At 42.3% G+C, this 17,854-nt stretch overlaps 1 protein-coding gene and 1 long non-coding RNA gene across 2 annotated transcripts in view; one reads left to right on the top strand and one right to left on the bottom strand.

The window, feature by feature from the left end:
* CDH13 (cadherin 13) overlaps positions 1-17,854 on the top strand; it is a 1,034,982-nt gene that overhangs the window by 140,377 nt on the left and 876,751 nt on the right. The gene's annotated exons all lie outside the window — the stretch shown is intronic.
* LOC120228776 lies at positions 10,951-12,835 on the bottom strand. Its single transcript, XR_005527588.1, has 3 exons — positions 12,723-12,835; positions 11,488-11,625; positions 10,951-11,223 (listed from the first exon to the last, which is right to left on the bottom strand). It is a non-coding gene; the product is annotated as an uncharacterized LOC120228776 (long non-coding RNA).

Here is a 17,854-nt window from a genome sequence, read left to right on the forward strand (position 1 = left end):
AGTGAAACTCTCTTCAACTCTGGAAGGAACTGGGATCCCATCTGAGATTAAGGATATACTGCCCTACCCAGGATAACTACAGACTGTTACAACAAAGGTCAAAGATGCTCCATGGTCTTGTCAGTTGCCATCTATGTCCCCAGTATATGCTTATGTAACCCTAGCTTTGAACCTCACCTCTAGAACCTTCTGCCTGATTGGCTTTGGTCAAGCCACTCAATCTTACTGAGGCTTAGTTTCTCCAACAAAAAAGTGGGGATATTAATACCTCTCTTTTCAGGCTGTTGTAAAATTAAATGGGATTGTTACCCCAGTGCTTGACACAACGAGAGCAGCTGATATATGCCAATAATAGTAGTAGCCATCATTGTTATTGTCTTTACTGCATATCTTTATCAACACATTCCAATAAATCTGACTAAATCTCTGAAAAATTGCTTTCTTCTCAGTATTACTCAATACAAAATGCAAAGTGTTTTTTTGACAGTAAAATGGTGATATTTACCTTAACTTCAAGGCTCATCTGTGCCCAATACACAATTAAAAAAAACACAACATTTTATCATCAAAATCTTGAAACCTACAGATAAGTTGAATTTTGTAGTAGGCACACGAACACTCACCACCTAGATTCTACCATTGACATTTTACCACTTTCCTACCTGTCACTCCCTCTATCCATTCCTCTATCCATCCATTAATCCATTCTATATTATCTCTTTGATGCATTTCAAAGTAAAGTGCAGATACTAGTATAATTTCTCCCTAACCACTCTAGTATGCATATTATTAACTATAGTTCAACATTTGTGTATATTTTTTTCTCTTTTGATTTACACACAGTGACATGCATAAATCTGAAATGTGTGTTCTACAAGTTTTAACAAACGTACACCTGTATGTGATTCAAACCTTGTCAAGATGTAGAAAATTGCCATTATCCTACAAATGTCTTTCAAGTCTCTCCCAGCCAAACTGACCCCCTACCACCCCAAAAGCAAACACTGCTCTGTTTTCCACCATGAATCAGTTTTGTCTATTCTAGAACTTGGTATAAGTGGAATCATGAAGCATGGACCTGCTATAGGCTTTCTTCACTCAACATTTTTTTTAGGATTCACACATGTTGTCATACCAGTGTACCCACGGAATAAGTACAAACAAAAATTTTTGAATTCCTGCTGGCCAGAGTCTTTCTACTCTCACCTTGCCTTGATGTCAAACTAAAATTTCTTGTGTCAAGCACATTTGCATCCCCTCATGCCTGGCCCTTGGCTTTCCCAGGTCAGTGCCTTTGCTCACACTCTTCTGCCCACGAGGCCCTGGATTCTACTTGTTCATTCATCACTTTTCCTTCAGGGCTCAGCTCCAATCCAGCACTTCCCTGAAGCCCTCGTGAGTTTCTGCCTGAGCTCTTTCTCTTTGGTCATTGAATTTCCTGCATATTAATTGCTGCTGTTGCTATTGGTAATCATGGACTGGGGGAGAATAAAGGATGGGGAGGCTGGCACACAGGGGGTTCATGTTCTAGCATGGGTTCCCAGGGTGGGACACGCTTCACTTATAAGAGCCAAAAGAAGTGAAACAGAATGATGGTTGCAAGACTAAAGAGAAAAGGAGTGAGGAGAGAGGGAGAAGTCAAGGAGATCAGCTGTATCAGAGCGGTGAGTATGAAATGGTTGAGGCTGATGGTTCAGGAAGGAGATGAGGGAAGCTATCAGGAGTCATTGCTTTCTTGTGGAAGTTGCCTAATACTGAGGAACTAGTTTGATTTTCCTTGTGGCTGGGGGGAATGTTTCTCTTTGCTACACAATCATGCAACATTGGGCTTATTTTCTCAAACTACAAGGTAGTCTCTTATTATTGACTGAGACAGTTTCATAAGTTGTTTATACTGTTTCTTATGGTGATATGCACATGGGAGACCTCAATAGATACCTACTGATTGCAAATGATGCCCCTTACCTGGTCAGTCATTCTTGCAATTAGTTTTATTGATATTTGGGGGGGGGGGGCGCTCTACTTAGTGTGTATTTGACTGAATTGATCATTTTGGCCACTGTAGACTTGCAGCAGCTGTATCTACATCTGTGGGAAGGAAATGGGAGTTGAACAATGGAGACTATTTCTATTTTATTGCATTTTGTTATCATAGCATGGTAGCATCCAGCCATTAATGTTCATCATGTAAGGTACTTTTTTGTCTTCAAAAATATGGTAGTGTACCAATCTCTGTTCTTGTTGCTCTAAAATTAAAATAGAAAACATTGTCCCCAAAGATGTGCACATTACACTTCCAGCCTGGTGCTTAGGTCTATTTACAGCCCAGTGATCTCTCCACTAGAGGAGGGAAATCGTCCAGCAGCCATTGGACATCAGTCTCTCACCTCTTCTTGTTTCTTACCCCTTAACCCACCAGGCTGTGCTCAATTAAGACTGACTGATTCAGTCTAACAAAGAAGAACAGAAGCAATTTGGTGCCAGCAGACTCCCTTTTACACCTTAAATATTTTGTATTTCACCAACATTTCAAGGTAGTTTGAAGGTCCCTGCTTTCTCATGAGGGCTGGGCACGAATGTTCAAGAGCGATCATTGTAATGACATCTCTCTGATTAAAAAGACAGCTAGTGAAATCGAGATGGAACATCAAATTCAGAAACATCATTAGCAGGATTCTATTTTGGTTAGGTCTAATCTTCTGTGGGGTCACCATGTTGCCTTTGACGAGTCTGACCATTTTATATCATTTAGATTGAAACAGACCCATCATGTCACAGGGAAATGGCTTTATCATATTTAATTAACCCAACACCATGTAATAATCTCCCTGGTAATTATCCCTCACCAGTGCTTGAAAGTATGCTGCAACAAATAAATCATCAAAGTTGCAGGTATACTTAAACTGTTATTTGGTGCCATGGCAGAAGAATATTGACAAGTTACTGTGCAATACTAATTATACTAAGAAAATGTAAATGGCTTCATCAAAAAAAGAAAGAGCCAGATGGCAGGTTTTATATACTGTATCTTCATGTGTTAGGAAGTGGGATATTAAAAAGGCATCATGCCCTCTGCATCAGGGAGGAAGGAAGAATAAAGGAAGATACCTGTGTGTTTATGGATGCCAGGCTGAACCCTCCAATTGAGGAAGCTGTCGACAAAGTGGTAACATTCAAAAGGACACTAGTGGCTATTGACATTTGTGTCTAATGATGCCACACAGGATATATATGAATGGATATTACTCAGAATGAATGCTACTTTGTGTGTGTGTGTATGTGTGTGTGTGTGAGATAGTAGTTGCTGACTTGTTCCATGATGCCCCAGCTTTTCCTTCAAGCACTCAAATGGTGAAATGTTCATGGAAAGACATGTACCCACTAAGTGGTGAATCAATGGGCCTCCATTGAGCTGTTTTTTTCCCCCTAATGCTTTAGCAAGAACATACTTACCTGAACACACTGCAATTAAAAAGCAAAATTCAATTGGAAACAATGGACGTAAGCCTACAACACACAGAATGCAACAACACACAGCAGAGACGAAATTTGATTTCCAAGGTAAGCTCTGGCAAGCCCACAGATGTTTGGTAAGGAAGACTGACCAGATTTTCAGTGAGCATAGAGTTCTGAATTCTCTTTCTCTTAGACTGCATACCTTGTTTCCCAGCTGCTGACCCCAGCCAATGCTTCCAGAGCTGAAGTGAGAGCCAGAGTGTAACCATGATTTGGGAAGTTACCATTTGAGTCAATTCTCTGGTTAGGTCAGGCTGCTACCTGCCATAGATCATGGCTGTGATTTAGCCTTATTAGAAAACAAATCTGAAAGCCATTAAAAGAGAAGGGTGTTTGAATAGTAATGTTCTCCCTTGCTTTCCACTCCTTATTTCATCTGTGTGTATGTGTGTTTGTGTGTACTTTTTGCTGTTGGTATTCAGCCAATCAATCAAAAACACTGTTTATTATAAAAGTAATTCTCCTTAATGAGAGAGAATTTAGAACATAAAAAAGGGAAAGAGCATAAATCTCTCAAGGATTGCAGCCTAAATATGATCATTCTTAATGGTTTACTATAGTTAGAGTTTTTTTCTTTTATGCATAACATTTTTAAGTTGGTTTAGTTTTATATAGTTGGGCTCCTTATAAATCATATATTTAGTATTCTGCTAAGATGACATAAGTTTAAGGGCGCCTGGGTGTTTCAGTCGCTTGAGCATCCAACTTTGGCTCAGATCATGATCTCACTGTTGGCGAGTTGGAGCCCCATGTCAGGCTCTGTGCTGACAGTTCCGAGCCTAGAGCTGCTTCAGATCCAGTCTCCCTCTCTCTCTGTCCCTCCCCCGCTCATGCTCTGTCCCTGTCTCTTTCTCTCAAAAGGAAATAAAAACATTTAAAAATAAAACTGAAAAAAAGAAAAAGAAGAAGAGATAAGTTTAGTTTATATATATTAGCAGTAATTAAGCTTTGATCTCTATTGCCATTCCATAGACAGGTACCACTTCACAATTTCTACACAGTCAATTTTCAATGGATACATAATATTTCTCTGCTTAGATAGACTGTATTTTAGTTAAGCCTTTCCTTATTGTGGCACATTTGTTTCCAACATTTCCAGTGTGTTTTCTTTTTTTAAGAAAACTTTAAAAAATTTTAATTCCAGTATAATTAACATACAGTGTTAAATTAGTTTCAGGCATATAGTATAGTGATTCAACAATTCTTTACATTTCACCTCACTCTTGTCAGAATGGCTAAAATCAAAAACACAAGGAACAACAAGAGTTGGCAAGAATGTGGCAAAAAAGGAAACCTCAGGCACTCTCTGTTTTTTGTTTGCATATTTAAAAAAATTAAGTTGTGATTTTTAAATGAAAATTTCTTTTATTTTGCTTCATAAGCCTTTTCACATTATAGTTTTTAACAAACATAATTTTTCATAAGAAGTTTTTAATTAAAATTCAGTCTCATAATATTTATTATTTTGTGTTTATTGGAATCGAGGTACTTTCCAGTTTACCATGATAAATAATACCTTAACTCATTAATTAAAATTATGTATCAATTATATACAAAGCTACAAGCTAAATTGGCTATCTGTGCACATAAAGCTTTTCCAAGTTTAGGATTCTTTACTTAGAAAAGATGTCTAAAATTGGTGCCATTGAACCCAATGGGATGAGCGTGTCACTTTAGTGTCTGGGTAGAGGTTTCCTGATGGCTTCTTTGACAGACTATTACTAATCTCGCCTGCCACTAGCATTTTATGAGGCTTATTTCACCTCTCTTGGGCAGCAACTGCTATTTCCTTGCATAAGAAGGTGGAGACATTGGAGTCAAGGCAGGGGCCTTGACTGGATCATGGACAAAGGGGCTCTATCCCTTCTGCGGATCCTAGTTGCTTGTTGTCTTCCACTGAGCCCTGCCTGGCTGTCTAGGTTTGGGGGGAGTTAGAAGAAGGGCATGATGGGTTTCTAGATCCAGAGCTGGTCAAGGGGTCTTCCCCAGGCCCATTCCCTCTGCAGTAGAGAAAGATGGAGGGGGGTCCTGTTCCAGGAAAGGACAGCCAAGAAGCCTAAACTCTGATTCCAAAGGTCTGTGCAAGCTTAGGTATGGCTCAGGACAACCGCACAGCCCTACTCGATGGGAGGGCTCAGTTGTCAACAGTCTCAAGTGAAGCTCTGTCGTGGACGCCAGTTCAGATGCTATCTTTAATAACAACAATAACAATGGCAGCAGCATTTATGGAAGATACATCATGAGCTGGACTCTGCTAAGACCCTTAGAGGATTTATCTTTTCATTCTCCCAACAAACAGCTCTACTGGGAGGGACTTCTGGGCCCATTTAATAGATGAGGAAATGTAAACTCAGATTGTTTAGGTAACTGTCCCAAGTCACATAGCTTGTATCAGAGGCAGGATCTGAACTCAGAGCTTTAGAGAGCAAGCTCTTAAGCACTGCCTGCAGTTTGGTTCCCTAGAAGCAGACTCTGGGATGTGGAGTTGTATGAGAGTGACGTATTAGAAACCTTTTCAGGAGACACTATAGGGAAGTGGGGAAATAAGACTGAGGATGCAGGAAGGTGATAAAAGATGTGGTGTCGAGCAGATTGCCATGGAGATCATTGTGGCCTCATTCCCAGGGAAACTGGAGATAGCACGGGTCACACTTCAGTGTTGGTGAGAGTTCTTGAGGGTTTATATCTCTGAACCCATCAGTCCTTGGTTACAGGGTACTGAGATGGGGGGTGAACAGTGTCATAAATGCCCAGATACTTCCTGTCCTCCTTGGGCCCAAGCAAAGCAGATCCTGGCAGCCAGGATGCAGTCTTTCTAAGAGATAGACAAAGATGCCTCTAGTGTATAGGCACTGCTTGTGATGGCTCATGGGGTTTGGGTGTTAAGTTTTTAGCTATTGTGCTAGCTAGTTAACCTCACATTGAGAGACTGAAATCAGCCACAAAGGGAGTAGTTACACTCTGGAAATTGACTAACATTATAAAATAGGGCTCTCTTCATCTCCATAGTGGTTGTTAAATATTTACTAGCATACCACTGCCAGTTTGGCTATCAGGGTTGAAAGCTCACTGGGAGTGGGTGTGCAGTAAAATGGCAAAGGGATCCATGGAATGCAGATGGAGCAGTGACTATATCTGCTGCAGTGCTCACCTATACAAACTACAGACGCCTGCCCCAGCTTACCTGTGTGCAGGCTGAGGGGAGGGAGGGGTTGGTTCTTGGGGAGGATGGGGAGGGAGGTGGTTCTTAAGAGAAAGGAAACTGATGAGACGGACTACAACCAGCTGGGTCACAGGACAGAGTCTCTGAAGTGCAGGTAGCCTGGGTAGATGAAGTGCTAAACAGATAAAACCCAGGAAGAGCTGAGGTAACACCTAACTAAACTACTGAGCACTTACAGAGCCAGGCACTAAGCCAGTTATTATACTTTGGCTACTTTTCCTCGCAGCCCTAGGAAGTAAGTGATGTCATCATCATCATCTCTGTAATCACCATCATCATCACCTTTGTCAAGGTTTTTCTGTTTTATACACATGATGAAACAGGGGTGCCTGGGTGGCTCATTTGGTTAAACATCCAACTCCTGATTTTGGCTCAGGGCACAATCTCGTGGTTTGTGAGTTTGAGCCCCATGTGGGGCTCTGTGCTAATAGTGCAGAGCCTGCTTGGGATCCTCTCTCCCTTTATCTCTACCTCGTCCCCCTTTTTTTCTCTCTCTCTCTGTCAAAAAAATAATTAAACATAAAAAAAAAAAAAAACATGATGAAACAAGTTTAAAGCATTAACTTGTCCAGCACCATAGGGGAAGAGCTGAGCATTGAATTCACAGATTCTACAGGCAAAGCTTTTAATAATGAAGCCAGAATACTTCCCTGGTTTACTTCCTATGGGCTAAGCCAACATAATGGGGGTTAAGATGGTAAGGCGGTCATCAGGATGCCCAAGAATGCCCTAATCTTAGAAGGTCTGATTGTCAGAAAAGGAAATGTAGAGGGTGTACAGAAACCCAAATTAGTGGTTGGGTATCTCAGTGTGGAAAGGATGATACCCAGGTCCCATCAAGTGATGGAATCTGAATATACTCCTTTTGCTCGCAGACTCAGCTCAGGGCTGGGGCCTGAGACAGAGGATGCGGAGGCTGGAAAGGCGGAGGAAGCCTGGAGATGGACTCAGCCAACAGAAACATTTATGGTCAGGCTGTCTGAATTCTCCTGTGGCAGCAGAGAGAAATGTCCCTCTTACTCTTTGTGGTTTCCTTTGCCTTTAGAGCTGCTACTTTGTGAGAGTTCTTTCCTTTCTCTGGTTTGCCCATCTCTGGATTGATGTAGTGGTTAACAGCAAGGATGTGTGGAAGGGTCTGGAGGCTGCTACTCCAGCTTTATTCTGGCCATGCTCTACCTTTCTAGGGCCCCAGGGATCCCTTGGCGTAAATAGTCCTGCAGGGGGAGGTAATAGAAGGACTTGTCCCTATGACATAGAGGAGCTTTATCTGTAAATTTCCGTTTAACATTAACACATCACAGCTTTGTGTTTGGGGGTACTTTTATTTTGTGTTTTATCTCATAAAAGTCTAGAGCTGCCTTCATCAATCTCTGCTACATTTTGTGTTTTCTTCTATGTGTGTATATTTACACACCTGTTCATTTACCATTGTGAAGTAACTTCGCTGAAGGTAATTGAAAGTAAGATCTTTCTTATGTTGCCAATATAACCTTTTTATTCCTTTTTCAAACTTTATATATTATTTTTCTTTACACCTAACTAGTCACTTGATTGAATTTCCTTTTTAAAAAAAAATCCACTTTCCTTCCTCTAAATGAAGAATATAGGCTCTGGGACCATGCTGCTTGGGTTCGAGACTCAGATTTTCCATTTACAGCTATATGACATTAGTTCTGTTCCTTCATTTTGATATGTGTTGGTTTGTTCCTCTGTCAACTGAGGATACTTACAGTATTTTTCTCATAGGTTATTGTGGGGAATAAGCAGGACTCCATGCACAGAGCCCTTGGCACAGTGTAAGCACTATGTGTTATTCGTTCTCACTATGTATTCTTGAAGAGGTTTTAATCTTGATCTTCAGAAAAAGGATTCTCTTCTTTCTTTTGCCAAACGTTTATAGAGCAGTTACCAGGTGCTCAGCTCTGTGCTATACTTTTCCATATGGATTTTGTCTGATATAATTTAATTCTCAACACTACCCTGTGTTAAAGTTATCACTGTTCTCATCTTCTAGGGTTTGAGCCCTGGAAATGCCATGTACCAGCCGTGTCAGCCAGGATAGATGAAGTTCGCCAAATCACAAACGAGGCACATATCCCAGGGTCCACACACGACACAGGGTTATTTGTCCCTCGTGAAAACCAAGTCAGGCAAGGATTCTCCATGAGGTGGCTACGGAAGCAAGGCTGCCTGGTCTTAGGGCCCCTCCTTTACCAAATGTGCTCCTCTGATTGCAGCCAGGGAAGGGGCATTGGAGAGTCTTGGCAATGAAATGCTTCGACTTAGAACTGAACCAGGTCACTTCTGCCTGTAGCCCTTGAGCAAGAATGAGTCAGAGACCCTGCCAAATGGCCCTAGGACCCTGCCTAATCCCCCCACAGGCCTGGAAGGAGAGCAGGACAGGGTATAGTGACCAGTAGGAGTCTCCACCACCCACTTGTGACTTTGAGTACATTGCTTAACCTTCCTAAACTTCAGTCTCCTTATTTGTAAAATGGTGACAATCGCACCTACTGCAAAAAGATGTGATGAAAAGTGAATGAGACAAATTCATGTGCAACTCTTAGGATGGTACCTGGCACACAGGAAATGGCCATTTCATGGTCACTATCAGGATTACCCACATCTATAAGAGAATCAGCAAAGCCTCATAGTTCAGCAATTGTGGTAGCCATGGCTTTGGACTCCACCGTGTGTAAGTTGCTTTTCCAGTTCCGTTGTCTACCAGCTCTACGAGCCCGGGGAACGATTTTTGCTTTCTCTGAACTTTACTTTCTTATCTATAAAATGGGAGTGGAACCACATACACCCATAGACTATATCAAAGGTTAGAATGATAACAGTTGTTGATTGCAATGTAAGATAAATATTTAAAGTCTGTTGACTAACTTAATCTTTAAGGCAATGTTATGAGATAGTTCTCTATTAACCTCATCTTACAGCTGGAGAAACTGAGCCACAGAAAGGTTAAGTAAGAAATTTGAGGCTCTTTGGTAAGTAAATAGTGGAGCAAGGATGAAAACTCAGGCAGTTTGGCCCCTCGGCCAATGACCTTAACTCCTATGCCTCACAGCTTCCCTGAGACCCCCTGCAGAGAGATCCCAGCACAGAGACAGACACAGTTGATTTTTGTATCGTTAGTACCTTTCTTCTTTGCTTGAGTGCACATTGGGACAAATAACCCTTAAGTCTATCCCTAGACTAGAGTCTGTTTGGGACACATTCTGATGGTTTTTTTTTTCTATGAATGGATGGAGGTATGAAGGAAGAAATAGCAAATGGCACTATTTATGCCATATGTGTTTGCAAAAATACCAAAATCTGCATATGCAGAAATGCCCAGCACAGAGTTGGTGCTCAATTGGCCAGAGCCCTTTATTATTTTTAACAAGCAGCCATGATTAGTTGGAGTCTCTGAATCTGTAAACATTACTTAGTAAATGGGGACACACAAAGGGACCAGCTGGACATAGTGGCAAATTTAATAATACGCAAACAACCTGCAAATACGAAGCTCCTTTTCAAATAAGAATCTATTTGATTTGGAGAACATAGGCTTTAACTGAATGAGAAGGTTAAATCCATGTTCTATCTGTGTTCTGTTTTCATTGTGCTTAGGGGGTTGAGTATGGAGTTGGTTTTCTTTCCAAACCAAACACCTGGTACTTAATGATATAATCAAACACCAGAGGGGAGCTGCCTTGGGAAAGCAGAGCTGGTTTGAGGTGACCTTGCTCCTCCCTTCCTCTGACAGAGAAGAGGTGGCAGATTCCACATCTAGCTGCAGTAAAGACAGAGACCTAAGTGTCCTGGCACTTTGCACAGGACCAAAGCTGTTGTATGCTGGGTACTATGCTATTCAGAGACCACTGGTTTACCTTTTCCCAGGAAACTGATGATTCCAAGATTCCTTTTTTTTTTTTTTTCTTTGATGCCAAGATTCTTATCCCCACTTTACAGATGAGGAAACTGAGGATCAAGGAATTCAGGTCAGATAGGCCAATCAAAAGGATGCAAAGTGAAGATGGAAAGATGGCTCCAGGGCTTTAGTATTATTTATATTAACATGTTCTTTGTAAATGGCATGTTCTAGAGTGTGTAATTCGGGGATGGGGGGGGTTGTATTTGGGCATGAGCTGAAACCCTAGTCCATAATAAACCATACAGTTATCTACTGCTGCATAACAAACTCACATTTATTAGTGCACAGTTTCTGTGGGTCAGAAATGTGGGTGTTGCTTAGCAGGTCCTCTGGCTCCAGTCAAGGCTTCAGTGAAGGTGTGGGCTGGGGCTGAAGTCCTCTCAAGCCTGGATTGGGGATGGGTTCACTGCCAAGCTCACTCAGGGATTATTGGCGGGATTCCATCCTTGCAGGCTATTGGGCTGAGGGCCTTAGTCCATGCTGGCTGTTGGCCAAAGAAAGTCCAGTTCCTTGCCATATGGACTTCTCCATAGGGTGGCTCACAACATGGCAGCAATTTCTTCTGAGCAAACAAGCGAGAAGAATTAGAGAGCCAAAATGCCAACAAAACAGAAGTCAGTCTTTGGTAACTTCATCATGGAAGGGATATCCTGCCACTTTTGCCATGTTATTCAGTAGAAACAAATTAGTGGGTTCTCCCCACACTCAAGAGGGGAAATTACCCAAGGGCATGCAGGCAGAGAGGCAGAGACCATTGAGGGCCAGACACCACCTACCACAATATCCATGATTACTTTAATGCAAAGTAATGCTTCAAATTACTTACATTTAACAGAATTGTACCCCCAGAATATCTTGCTTGTCTTGAGGAGTGATGCATCCCCTTGTATCTGTCTACATACCCTTGATAGGATACGGACATTTCAGTCTGGAACACTCAGGATAGAAATCAGGTTTTGCTGGTCTACAAATATTAAGACACTTTCAATAACTTTACATTCACCTGTTTGATCCATGATGCTAAAGCCAGCCTTACTGCCAAGTTTTGGGTGGTGAGTACATTCCCATGTTGCTGCTCTGTCTTTTCTACACAAATAAGTATTGACCTTTGAAATAGTCTCCCTGGAATGGAAGGTGTTTTATGCTCATTCATGATGCAAACTTTGCCCAAGACCTTGTTGCAGCTCCTTTTTGGGAATGGCCTTTGGAATCAATCTCTCTCTCTTTCTCTCTCTCTCTTTCCCTCCCTCCCTTTCTCCCTTTCTATCTCTCTCTTCCTTTCTCTCTCTCTCTCTCTCTCTCTCTCTCTCTCTCTCTCNCACACACACACACACACACACACACACACACGCACACACAATCTGCCTTTCTTTAAGATGTGATCCCCAGGACGTATTTATCAGATATGGTTGGCAGGGAAACATCCCCTTCTTTATTTATTATTTATCATTTCATGCATTTCCTTTTGAAAACTAGTAGATTTTAACTCAGGCCTAGCCAGAGTCCTCATTATTTACAACAGCTTTATGCTTTATGCACACAAGGTAATAGGCACCTATATTCAATCATTTCCAGACATGGGACATGGCAAGACTACCACCTCCATTCCTTATTTCAATAGTGGATTTAAAATGCTTTGATTGTCTGAGTCTCAGGAACTGAAGTATCCTTGGTCTTGAATTCTATAATAGTTTTAAATACAAGTGCAGGTATGAGAAAAGATAAAAATCAGGAATCACTTCTGATGACTGCTGGGTACATTAAATCGGTCTCAGATAGAAAGATTGAGATCCCAGTGCACAAAGAAAGGTGCAGAACTTTGTAGCAGAGATGAAAAGGAACCTCGAAGTGTAAAAGACAGGGGAGGCTGAGAATCGAAGACTGAGGCTTTAATAATCAGCTTATTAGGGATTATTTTTAATGTAATAAATACATATAAAGCACTTCCTGTGTGCTAGATTCCATTCTAAGCACTTGACCCAATATAATCTCTAGTAGACGGGTGTAATTTTCTTCATTACAAACTGAGGAAACTGAGACACAGAGAAGTTGGGGACTTACCCAAGGTCCTACAGCTGGTTGGCAGCAATTTGGCTTCAGAAGCTATGGTCTCCACCACTGCACTGTGCTGCTTCCCAGAGCTATCCACCCAGTACAGAGCCGAGGTTGCTCCAGGAATTCCTGTACAGAGTCCAACAGTCCCTGTCAAATCAGGCTGCTGGCACAGCACGGTTTTTCCCTGTCATTCAGTAGGAAGAATTCTAGCTCCCTTGGGACAAAGGAATCTGAAACACACTGTGCAGGACAGAGTTTGGAGTGGACCTAGAAGCATGATCAGTGGCCCCAAAGGCCAGGGCAGGAGGCAACAGAAGACAAAGCAGAAAAGAACTAGAAATAAGGATTTAAGCCAATCTCATAATTGACCCATAATCTGCCAGCTCTTCTTTAGGAGTTTACCCAGGGCTCCCTCCCACAAGAGCCAAATTGTTGGTGGTTGTTTACACGAGGAATGCAGCACTTGCGAGTGTGTCTGCGTGTGGGCACATGTTTACCCTCGAATATCTTTTGTCTGGCAGATGGTGGCAAGATAGGACGACGGGGTGGGCAACTGCGGGGAAGGGAGAGTGGGAGGGTCGCGGTTCTCATCCCCTCTTGTCACACAGGCACCCCCGACAGCCTCCGGGAATTGATCAGTCCCACAAGGGGGCCAAACACATCTGTGCGTGTGCATCACGTTAATGGTGACTTTCCCCGACAGGTACACTTTAGGGGATGCAGTCTCTGCCCTTTTGTGCCAAGAGCACATTCATTTTGCTCACGCATTCAGGTACACAGGTGATTTACCTAAGCAAAACTAGCACAGCTGAAACTCTGACTTAAAACCAAGCAACAGTGTTTGCAATGGGTCTAATTACATAAGACCCTGCTCCTGTTCACTGGCAGGAACTGGGGAATGGTCAACACTATATATTTAAGAGGAAAACCACAGGTACGGACCCCAAGTGGTTACAACAGAATTGGTTGATTTGAAAGCTCCGTCTTCACTTCCCTGGAAAAAATTCAGGAAAGGACTTGGGGATTCAAGGAGGCGGGGGAATTGTCTCTCCTTGCCAGTACTCCCTTTGCTCTCTGAAAAAGGGTGTAGCCAGCAGGCTAGATACAACTGCAGAAGAGCAACGGATATAAATATTCAGTCATGACAGTCCCCAAGGGATAAGTGACAGCAGCCCATGCAACATGCCTTCTACACATTTTAAAATGACTCTGCTCCTCCAGACCCAAGCTGACATATTAGTAAATTGATTCCAGGTGATGCTGACATTTTGTAATTATCACTATCTATAATTTTCATCTTATTTCATTGAGTATTTTGATCGTTTAAAATAGAGTAGACTACCTAATAGTGGTCATTAGTTCAGCCCAAGGGAAAATTCATGGTTTAATAAACTCACATTAGAAAAAACTTACTAAAATTACAATTGGCATTAGTCTCCCCCTTTTTTTAATTAAAAAAACAGACTAATTTTATCCAAACTGACAGCTTTTCTCTTTCAAATGGGTTCATTGTTCTATTGTTATCTTGAAGGAAGGAAAGACGTCTGTAGCACAGTAGTAATAATAAAAAACAGTAATGCAACACACAGGAACAAGGGTTATGTTTCATTCTACATATGTCAGTAAATGAATACTACACCTTCTCTTATTTTCTGACTAACCATACACTGGAGTGAGGAAGGCAGTGTGGCTTTGAAGCAAGGTCACGTTTGGGGGAGTAATTCTCTTATCTTGCTTATCTGAAGGGACTGTTTTTCAAGGATTGCCCGGGAAGGCAGGCAGTTCCGGGCCCCACTCCCTTATTTCCCTCGGTGTCCATTTTTGTTTTAATTGCATCTTCTACAGCTTGCCTCAAGGTTCATTTTAGGTATCATTTCTGAAGAATAAAAGGGGCAATTTTAATATACAGGAAATTATTCTTAAAAGGTAACGAAGCAGATTTGACTCTTGCCAGAGCAATGCTGTTGGTTGCCACAGGAAAACATTTCACCTATTGGCAATAGCCTGAAACTCTAGCATTCTTCATATTCTTTCAGCTCCAGGAGAGGGGCCTGCCGACTCACTTGCTGGCAGTTCAGGTTTTGTGATTTTCTTCAAGGGATTAACAGTTGGAGATTATTTTACTGAAAGAAAGCTATGCTATTGATGTGGACATTGACCCCTTGATGGTTGAGGTCATTCCTTATCCATTCATCTAGCTACCCAGTCACTGTGTACTCATCCTCACTCATCAAGCATTCAATCAGCCTCTGTTCATCCATCCTTCCACCCACCGATTAATCTATGATCCGTCCATCTACCCACCCACCAATTAATCTATATCCATGCATCCACCCACTGATTAGTCTATCATCCATCCATCCACTCAAGCATGGACTCATCCAACCATCCATTTACTCACCCATGCACCCACCATCCCATCTGCACACCTGTTCATTTATCTGTCCCTATCCATCCAACCACCCATTTGCTCTCCTCTTTACCTATAAATCCATTTATACATTCATCCTTTCATACATGGCTCACTCATCTGCCTTCTCATCCATCAATATACTCTTATCATCAGTACAACTGGCCATTCTTTAAAAAAAAATCCTTTAGCAAACATTTAACAGACCTCTGGGCTTGGTAATAAAGAAGCACATAAGTCCCTCCTCTACCCTTAAGGAACTTACAGTCTTGTATAGGAGTCATAAACAAGCCAAAAATCACACAGCCGAATGCTGGGTGCCGTTGTAGAGAATGAAGCCATGTTGCTGTGGGAATTCTCAAGAAGGACTGGCTTACTATGTCAGAATGATTCAAAGAAGGTTGTACACATGTGAACCCTCGTGCTGCACATGGTAAATATGGGCATAATGTCCAGGGGTGGGCACCATGACAGCAGGGAATTCAGTGGATGAATGCCTAGCCCTTATGTTCTCTCCAAGAGTGACACTTTGCTGTTTAGAAGAAATATCTGTATTCTGGAGGCTCCTCTTCCAGAGGCAGAAGTTATGGGAGTATTTAAGGCATCAGACAGGTGCAAGGAACTGAAGTTGGGCCTCAGGGAGCAAGTCTAAAGAACTGGGATTCAGGATTGGTCTCTGGTCCTGAATGAAGGAAAGGGGAAAGGAATAAATAAGTGAATTTATAAATAAAAACAAATCAGAACAGATGAACAAAAGAACTACAGGTGGATAAGTACATCTTAGGGTATTTTATTCACTCAACACAGACACCTAACATAACCTTTCCTAATGACATCTTTAACCCAAATCAAACCAGTAACAACAAAAATAGCTCCAGCACTGATCACATGCTGGAAACTGGCCTTCTCTCTGCTTTGCTCCTACTGCTGGTGAGTCTGCAGGAGTCCTAACAGGCATGGGCAGCTTTTCAACTCTACAGGCCTGGCACTCAGCTCTGCACAGGGGCTTGGACGAGGCCTTTATGACTTTCCCAGAGGCCTCAGGTCTCTATTGAAACACAGCAGCTGTTACTAGGAGCAACCCCACTTCCCAAACAATAGCATAGACTTTGTGAAGCTTTCCCAGGTGCTGTGGGCCCAGCATTGCCAAAAAAATACCCGAGACCCACACAGTCTCCTTCCCCCGTGCAGCTTAAATAGATTGGAAGCAAATGCTTGTTGACAACAGGTGTGGCTCGATGTGAGAAAATGTTCCTTTCCATTATTGCAGGGCTGGCACCCAGGGACACTTCCTGTGGAAGAAACAGCCTTCCAAGAGCATGGGAGATCTGTACCCAGAGCCAGAAAGTGCTCAGTTCCTCCCTTTCAGGGACGAAGGCTCCCCAAGTCTGCAAGCAGGTGCTCCTAATAAGTACAGAGTTTTCCACAGCCTGAGGACAGCTAGGCAAGGAGAGACGCGCTCCCAGGCCCCAGAGTTCCAACCAGCTGACTGATTAGGCTCTCTGTGATGGTGGTTAGTGCTGGCATCATCATTAACTCAGCGAGATTAACTTGCTCAGCAGAGGCTTGCAAAGCTGCGTGAGCCTGTCTTCCGCTCAGCTTGAGTTAGCCATTGGGGCATGAGGGAACAGAGAGGTAACCTACAGGTGGTAGGGCTTCAGCCCTCAGATGACTTGACAGAAACCCCAAGGATATAGAGAAGAACTTTTTATTCATTTGGAAAAGTCTGTCCAGTGATTTTTTTCCTCTCCCTGAACTGTCTTAGGGCAAAAGTAAGTTCTGTGTTGAACTAAATGGAATGCTTGCTAGATGAGAGTCTAATTTCAGTGAGAAGACTTCCCGACTTTCTATTTCTTTAGGAAGCCCTCCCTTCATAACTGTGGGGGCTCACCTGCACCCAGAGCTTTAATTGGAATTACTAGGGCAGCATGTAAGAATAGGGAGAAATGTGAGAGGCAGTGGTGGCTCCCTTACAAAGAAACACTAGTAGTCAGATTATTCTCATAGCTATTGGAGATAGAGTCAGTGGAGGGAGAGAAATAAATGGAAATAAAGAGAAAATTTTTATTTTTATTTTTTGAGAGAGAGAGAGAGAGAGAGAGAGAGAAAACATGTGAGCAGGAGAGAGAGAGATGAGAGAGAGAGAGAGAGAGAGAGAGAGAATCCTATGCAGGCTTCATGTTCCATGCAGAGCCTGACACGGGGCTTGATCCTTTGACCCTGCAATCATGACCTGAGCCAAAATCAAGAGTAGGGTGCTTAACTGACTGAGCCACCCAGGCACCCTAAAAAAATTAAATACTATTTTTTTTACACAGTTTGCTACTTTGTCAGATTCCATTTTTTCCTTCTACCTCCAAAAATCTACTCACATGATTATGGAGGTATATGTATAGTGTGTGTTGGGGGCACCCTTTTTTTCAGTCATTTCCAAAGCCTGGAATCCTATGTATTAGCCTCCTAATGTATTACTGTGGGTGGGCTAAGTTGCAGTAACAAATTGACCTTGAAATGCCAGTGGCTTAATAGCACAGAAGTCTACTTCCTGCTCACACAACAATTCTGGACCAGCAGTTTCAGTTGGAGACTTCCTTCCTTGGAGTTATTTTGAAAGCGAGGCCAGTGGGTGGCTCTGCCATTTTCAACACATGGCCTTCAAAGTGACCCTAGACATCCACATCCAGTCAGCTAGAACACAGAAATATCACAAACTGCTCTGAGAGGGTTT

This window comes from Hyaena hyaena, unplaced genomic scaffold, assembly GCF_003009895.1.
Source record: "Hyaena hyaena isolate Hyena2069 unplaced genomic scaffold, ASM300989v1 scaffold_1, whole genome shotgun sequence".
Taxonomy (NCBI): domain Eukaryota; kingdom Metazoa; phylum Chordata; class Mammalia; order Carnivora; family Hyaenidae; genus Hyaena; species Hyaena hyaena.